Source organism: Ischnura elegans, chromosome 9 (assembly GCF_921293095.1).
Source record: "Ischnura elegans chromosome 9, ioIscEleg1.1, whole genome shotgun sequence".
In the NCBI taxonomy this organism is placed as follows: Eukaryota; Metazoa; Arthropoda; class Insecta; order Odonata; family Coenagrionidae; genus Ischnura; species Ischnura elegans.
The window spans coordinates 97537433-97546166 of NC_060254.1; positions in this window are offsets into that span (position 1 = coordinate 97537433).

The window sequence follows — 8734 nt, forward strand, 5'->3', positions numbered from 1 at the left end:
TCAAGTTTTCTATTTTATCCTACAACGTACTAGTACTCCTTGGGTTTCCCATATTATCCTTTCACTGTAAGCTTTCTAAATGACAACATATAACATTATTTTTAACAATAGACATCTACATTAACTCCTTACCAGGAAACTGAAAAAGAGTTTCTTTGAATTATGCTATTCCAAAAAAATTAAATTTCTGACCTGATAAACAAAAAAAATGAGCTTCATCACACGTTTTGCGCAAAGCACCAAACTTCCAGATATGACTCTGTTGCACCTGATGGTTGGAGGGTGCTTAGTCCTGTCAAACAACAAATATAGTCTGATCAATTCAGTTGCATAGCTATACTTCCAGGGAGCCCAGAGTTTATAAAAGTAATTGGTGCTCCCTCCAACCACTTCCATGTAATCTTGAATAGATATTATTAAGCACTGCATTAAATGAGTGACTTCGAACGCAATCATGCACATGGGTGCAAAGTTAATAACACCAAAGGATGAAGTTCACCATGAAAAGATATTTGACTAAGCCAGTAGTGCAGCGAGGGGGGGTTTTTGGGGGATAAACCACCCTCCCCCCCCAGAGCTAAGATAAATTTTTAAGTTTAATCCATTTCACTTAATTGGATTAATATTACTTATAGAATAGTGTAAATATTAATAAAATATCCCTCAGACAGCCGTAAAATTCACCATTTTGAGCAATTTATCTGAAAAATTTTCTAGCGGAGTGCCCCCGCAACTCCCGCTTACCCTGGCGGGTATTCCACTCCCTCAGACACCACAATGTTTTGTGCCTGAAACCCCCCAGCCTTAATTCCTAGCTGTGCCCCTGGACTTAGCCAGGATTCGAACCCGGATCTCCCAATAGACAGTCATCTGACTAACATGCCTGACCAACTATTGGGAGATCCAGGAAGTATTAACTTGGATTTATAGTATTCATTTTGTTAATTTTTAACATTTGCTGAAATACCTCTTCACATTTAAGCAATTTAATGTATTGGTAGCCAAAACATGCACTACAGAAAAAATTTCACTCTAACCAGTTGAGATTTAACGGATTGAATAATTTACACAGAAAAATAATAAGAATCCCACAGCTGCGGAAAAAATCCTCAAATTTTAGAGGGAGACATCTGAATGTTAGCTCAAACATCATTGCTGTTCAGCTTTAAGTGGGGCATTTTGCCACCTAATTTAATATAATTTATTGGAATGCACAGGCAAATTGCCCAGATTTTCAACAAATACAATTACGGTACATTGTTAAATATCTGAAAATGTATCATTAGTACCTCTTCAGGGGAACCCTTTCCTCATGGATCTGGTTTCCCCAGTGAAGGAAAAACCACTAAACCTTAGAGTTGAGTGCTTGGTTCTACCAAGCCATCCAATGATCAACCTCACCAATATGCAATTTTCGACAATTCTAAATACTAAATATATTATCGATTGTCAATATAATATCACTGAATTTAATTCAAATCTAACAATCACATAACACTATATTCATGAATTAGACACAAACTTGTCAATATCATTTTGGGTAGTTGTTGAGTTTGGTCAAAATGTTAGGTCATTTAGTATTAAGTCACTTCCAACACGGTTATAGATACACAGTTGGGCGATACACAGTGCTTTGGTAAGAGCTGGTATAGGCCGTTGAACAGCAAGATAAGCTTTGTTATAATGCGCACAATGTTTATGACAAAACCCTGCATTTCCCAAAAAAAAATCCCATGTAAATAATATTTTTGCTTACAATTGACAAGTAAATAAATGCTGACACCAGTCAGGGCTTTACCTTTAAAAATTGGAGAAGACAGAATAAAGTTTATTGTATTACATGTCATTATAATCAAGAAGTTCCAAAAGGTCAACTCCATTAGTGATGCAACGGATGTATTATACCTCCCACTCAACGGGTCTCATTTTATGCCTTTTTTTGGTGAAATCTTACTCATTTAAAATGTACGCTATCTTGAAGTGTCCACAGAAGGTTGAGAAGACATTCGCCAACATTTGTTTGCATGTTACATATTAACACTTTCACTGCTGTGACCGTAACTGGTACGTTTGCATGGCAGGTTGCCGTGAACATACCTATAGTCTTCCTACCTGCCACGTGCTCAGCACTTTTGCAGCATGTGAGGGGTAGGTTAACGGAGATTGAGCAGCAGCAAAAGGGTTAAAAAACGGACATCTTCGAAAATATAGAAATTGAAAAGTAAATTTTCACCAAAAGTTCTAGAGGGCAGGGATGTGACTCCTTATGCAATTTTAAATAAGGACACCCCATATGATATTTCATGTATAAAAATAATTAGGTATTATAAAAATTAACTTAGTAGGTGCTAGAGGAAGAATTTGAAGTACTGCCATATCTCAAACCAGTTGGCTATAGATGGCTTAAATGGTGAATATTCTCCTCATTTTGGATTGGGGGCTGGGCCCTTCTTGAAGTTCACCTTTATAGGGAAACATTCACCAGTTTGAAAACATCATGAATGGTCAATGGAATGAAATTTGCACCACATAAACCTAGGTTTGCACCACATAAACCAAATTTCCTCCTCTTATTTTCACTACCTCAATTTATATTGGAGGTTGTGAACAGATAAGATATTTTCTACCTTAATGAATGGAAGAGTAAAGTGAAATCCAAAGCTGACATCACAAAATGGTCTCCTAGAGGTCCCAATAAGAGGACCATGGATTGAAGTCCCTAAAAATCTACCAAGTGTTTTGCTTTGAAGTGGACTCTAATGTGCACCAAAAGAAGAATACTTATAATTGTTGGAATTTAAATAATTTATTGCTTCAATTGGCATTGAAACTCAAGCATGTATGATATTGTTGAAAAATACAAGAAGTTTAAATGAATAATTAGACTTTTATTAAATACCTGGAACCATGAACGTATCATTGATGATGGTGAACCATTTCATATCGTTAAAGCCTGATTATATGGTACATTACCCCGTCAGAGTTAATATTTAAATGCATCATGACCACATTGATTTAACATAAAATGTACGACCTCATTAGCCAAATCAGACCTTCTATTTTATGTGTATACATTCGCACAAGTAGGGCGGTTATAATGTGCACTTTTGCGTTCATTCATTCAATCATTAATCCGTTTGGGTAAATGATTTTCGTAACCAGGCCTTATAACGACTGTGACAGGTAATGACAAGTGCTTTACGGCATGATAGTGTTTAATATCCAACTGGTATGCGTTAATTATACGTCACTCTCCGTAAATTTGTCGCAGATATTCTCTTCATAGTTGGATCATATGTGTATGCACGCGTTTTACAACTATGTATTGGGTTTAGCATTAATAACCAACTAGACGAATCAAATAAAATTTCAGAATAGGGTAGTTTCCTTCATCAAAGAAAACAAAAGGCATTGATGGCGATTCGTTACCCACGATTAGTGTATTCATAATACACAAATTATTTGGTTTTTGAAATACCGGTTTAGACGAATGGCAAGGGTCAAATTTTATCCTCATTTGAAAAAGGCCAGATTGGCGCCCATGCGATTCCACTCCACGTGACGTCACAGGGACCTAGTTTCTACACGAGAGGATAGGAGTTATGCATCGTCAGAGGCTACCAATGCATGCATGAGTCACAGAGCTCAGGGAAACATGTCTTAATAATCACCTATTAAAACTGGCTAAGGTCGGAAAGTTTTCTTCGCTTGATAAGGTATTAATAAACCTTTTTTAAGCCATGCGCTACCAGACAGGAAGGTACTCAGCTACCCGTTAGCATCCTGCGTCCTATCAGCGCTCAGAGCCTCGATCAAGGTCACCTACCAGGCGGGAGGGGGAACCAGAAATGCGTCGCACGGACTTTTTCCCTTCATTCCTACTTACGCGTCGCGTTTTCGCGCGCTTGAAATTTTTCACTTTTCATTTGATCGCGAAAAATAGATATCGTCATTTAAAAATCTAAAAGCGTGAAATACGTACTCCAGGAGTAATAATCTTTCGATTTAGGCAATAAAAAAATAATAGGAAACCACCCTATTATAAATAACAGCTAATAATTCACCTAGCTGCACCATTTCGCAAAGCTGACTTCAATCAAACTCGCCGATGAAAGGTCCACAGGTGTTGGCATATTAGAAGTAGCATGGACAATTTCATTTTTTATCTTAATCACACGTTTAGTGGGTGATTCTTCTATAGCAAAATGCGGTCACCAAAATGCACAACAATTCCAACAAGACTAAATTCACCGTAACTTCCCTGAAACTGAAACGCGCCGAACTGGAAGTTTGTACAAAAAATGGCGCCATTTTCAAACATTTTCAGTTGAAAAGCGTTAAAATTCGAACTCGGCCATTCGAATTTCATGTGCCGATTCTTGCAAATGAACGATATCTCATTAAGGAACTCAAAGAGTCCTGTCTTTATTTATTTTCATTAAAAATTGATGGCTATATTTACTATATAACGGGCGTTTAATAAAAATGTTGATTAAATCATCCTTATGTACTATCAATATTTTTAACTTTACTTTTGTTACAATAGGGAAATTGCATACTTTTTATAAACAGTATGCTGATATACTACAGTAAACACTTAGTACCGCAATATACTTTTTTCCGCTTAAAATTCAGTTTATACCCTAGAAAATGACTCCCAAAAGTCGCCCGAGTTTCGCGGGCTAAAAAACACCGCCCCCACTAATCTTTGGCTGTGACGTCATAGTTCAGTACGAGTCCAAGATCCAAGCCCAGTAACTGCAGGTTTGGAAGAGCCACGTTGCGTTTAAAGGAGAACGTGGGTGAAATAAGGAAAAATTACAAGTGGTGCATTGTTCCTCTGTGCAATAACACCCCAGAAAAAATTTTCGTCTGCATTCCCACGGAGGAAATTAGAAGAAAAGCCTCGATGCAAGCCGTCTGTCGGGATGAGCGTTACGGAAAAATAAGAGTATAATAAACGGAATGATAAACCCGTGTGCTATGTGAGCGAAGATAACTTTAATGTAAATAATATTTCCATATTTCATTGACTGAATAACTTGAAACTGAGATTTTTTGATAATTCGGCCGCCCTAGAATAAAAACTCAACTTCACAACAAAAATCGAGATAGGTGTTTCTCGATGGTTACGATGGACTCAAATTATTAAGGTACTTGTTCAATTTCAGTTACGGAAGGACATAGAAAATTCCATGATGTGTAAAATCAAGGGAGGACGTTGATCCTCATGCATTCGAGTGCCAGCCAAGAAGACAGCGTTTTCTTCTATACTGTCGGCGTCAAAATGATGTGCCGCTGTACTTTGCAAATTTATATCCTGGCTTCACTACATGCTATAAAAATGAACTATACGTCATTTTAAAGGAAATTTTATCCTAAATTCTGATTTATTTTATTACAAAAAAATTGAAAAATGTAGACACGGTCAGTGCAATAAATGACTCCGCGCACCGAAAAATTAGCCGTTTTGTCAATTTCATGAACTTTGCAACTCAACCTAGGAAAACTACTACGTCTACAGCATTCATCTTCCACATTAATTTACACTCATCAGTGCGAATTAATAAAATGGCTTTTGGGTATTTTTAGAACTTATATTTTGTTATAAATAAATGAAAATATTTAAACATTATCTTGTCCCATAGTTTGCCCCGAAAGATAAAGGAAGTTGTAGATGGGAAAAGAATGGAATCCAGAGGTGGTCACAAAAAATGAATCGCAGCATTCTTTGATTTTATTCTGCGCCGTTGCTTGCTTTTCAAAAAAAAGTTGAGTCACAAGAGGAATGTTCCGCGGCCTTTGATTTGGAAATTATGGAGATAAGAATGGGCATGTGTGGATCAGCAATTTCCATTTAGTTGGTTGTCAGGATAAACCAAGGATCCATTTAAAGGTTGTCAGGCCATCGTATAAAGATAGGACTGATGTGCACCACAGGGGAAATGGTGTGTTTGAGGGAAAGTCAAACCCAAAGTTGCCCAAAGAATGTGCAGTTCTATGTTGCTCTTTCCCCAGTTAAAACCAAATAGATATTGGATTGGGATGATATTTTCACCACGGGTTCCAGTGATAGTGAGAGTGCAGGTGATCATGGTCATCGTCGAAAGTCATCCCTCTAGGATTTCCGATACGGAATTTTTAAGTGACAACCGATCGCAATGACGCGATGAGCTCGCCTTTAGAGAAGGTTTCAGATATATCGTGAGAAAAGCTCCCAAAATGTCTTAAAGACGATCTGTTTGGAAAACATGCACATTTTAATGCTAATTTAGGAAGTATTTCATTTCAAAAGTAACTTATTAACACCTGAAGACGTTGTGTTTATTATATTGATCGAAGTGCGATTGACCGATTCTTTCTGCAGAATAGGAAGTGGCTTCGGGGTTTTTAGTCACAAGATGGTAGATTGTGTTGGAAGTTCGTCTATATTATCGCTACTAAATTGAAACATTAATAGTCTGGCTTCCTCAGAGCTTCCTGTCGCCCTCCAGGCAAGGTATTTTTAAGTTGAAAGTATCATCGACAGCTTCGAGGTGGAAATAAGTTCACCATAAGACTCTACCGGACTGCCAAAAGAATACACATTTCACATGAGTATACGCTTTCGCCAATATTATACGCAAGTCTCACTTTGTTATGAACTATAAAACATTACAGATGCACATCAGCTACCTTTCCATTTCTCGGCATCGACTTTCCGAGCCGACGAAGTCTACAGTTTCACTAAAATACCCTGTTATCATGATGGAATCAGTAACAGGAAGCTTGCTAGGATCAGCCTAAGAATGACCATATGCCTTCATCTTTACGCAATCTATCGCTTTCAATGGAGGAGAAATAGATCAAATAATAGCCCTGAAGTCACAATGAACAACTCCGATAAGTCTGCACTTCAATAAATGAATCATAACCACGCCGTCGCATGTATTCAAGTATGCAACCTATACTATGGCCGTGCCGCCGTGCCTCGTACTGAACTATGACGTCACTTTTCTACCAGCCAATCATCGGGCGTTTTCGCTTCTCACTTGCATTTGAAAATTCTCGTGAACTTTGATGCATTAAATATCGCAAACCACGTCATAAAATAATAAAAAAACTTTCACCGAGGTATGCAAACATATATTTTTATATAATTTTGGGGCTATTGATTATATCTGAAATATATGCAAGTTCCCTATTTACAGAAAAAATTATTGTGCGGTATCAACCTCAGAGTAAGGATTGGGTATCCCCATCCTTACTCTGAGGTATCAACTTTTCGTCAATGCGGATTTTTCGCACACGCGGTATCAACACCGTGTAATAATTTTGCACTTCGATCAAAGTGGTCAAAATTTGTATTTTCGAATTAATTTACCTTTAAATAATCATGAATATTTTCGATTTGGAGGTGTTCTTAAATATAAAATTACCTTTTTGTTTGCTTATGAAGAAAATTTAATTCATGGGTAACAGTTTTCTGCTGGCTGCTACGAGATTCCTGTACATTTATTATACAGGTGACTCTCGAAATCCATCATAAAACAAAATATAAAAACTAACAAAACTGAAAAAGTCCTCTGAAAAACTAACAAAACTGAAAAAGAAGTTATTACCCCATTTTAACCTACATTGCAAATTATTATGAATATTTTTTACATAGATATCAAGTTGCATTTTGGTAACTAGAAGCTTGGTACATTTATACATGGATAAATATCTTGAGATCAAGTATCGTAAGTCAATGAGGATCTATGGGACGTCCCCCATAGGTCCTCATTGACTATCATTGGGTCTAAATACACACAAGATAAAATCGAATTTTTTCGAGGTTGTTACTTTGTACAAAAGTATTTAGCTATATTTACCTACTACAAATTAGCTTTAAATTTAGGCCCTATTTTACACGCTTTTGGTATGTTACAATCCAGTGGCAGATCCAGAGAGAGACAGGGGGAGGAGGCATAGCCCCATTGACAGGAGAAAATAAATAGGAAAAAATAAAAATAAGTTTCTATTCTCTCCATCCAACACATATGAACATCATATCTCAGGGGAAGTGATAACTATGAACTAACTCCATTGAACAAGTGCATTCTGTTAGGGCAATAAATAATTCTTCTAAGGGAACATTGAGTGACTAAGGCTGTGTGGACTGTCTCCAAAAATGAGGGCCAAAAAATACTATGCCTTCCTACCTTCTTTTTGTGTTTCAGATGCCTTGGTTTTGTATGGCTCCCAAAATACGTGAAATCGCTAAACTTAATCTTGCAACGTTGATCAAAAAATCAGTCGCCATTTGAAGAGGGTAATGATGAATGCTAGCTGCTTTGTTGTGTGCCCTAATAAGTAGAAATTATAGTGGAACAGTCAGATTTCTTAGGCTCCACCCCGCCTTAGACCTACTGGAGCCCATTTTCACAGATGGTTTTGTGGGAGGTTACAATCTTATACATTGCCATGGCAATTGTATAAATTGTATAAAATTTTGAAACAGGTTTATACAATTTTTTCATAGGGGTACCAGCCAACAAAGGGTTAGCCCCCTCATTCTTACCAGAAAAAATACAATCATTTCTTCTCAAAGCATAAAATGTCAAATTCCCTAAATTTATCTTGTAATTATGCAACTAAGTTTCAGTGGATGATTTTCCACTTAACACATGAAATAAAATCTGTATCTCATAATATACATTTATAGATAGAAGAAAGATCAATCGATTGTCTTCAATCTTCCCACCTTGTCAGC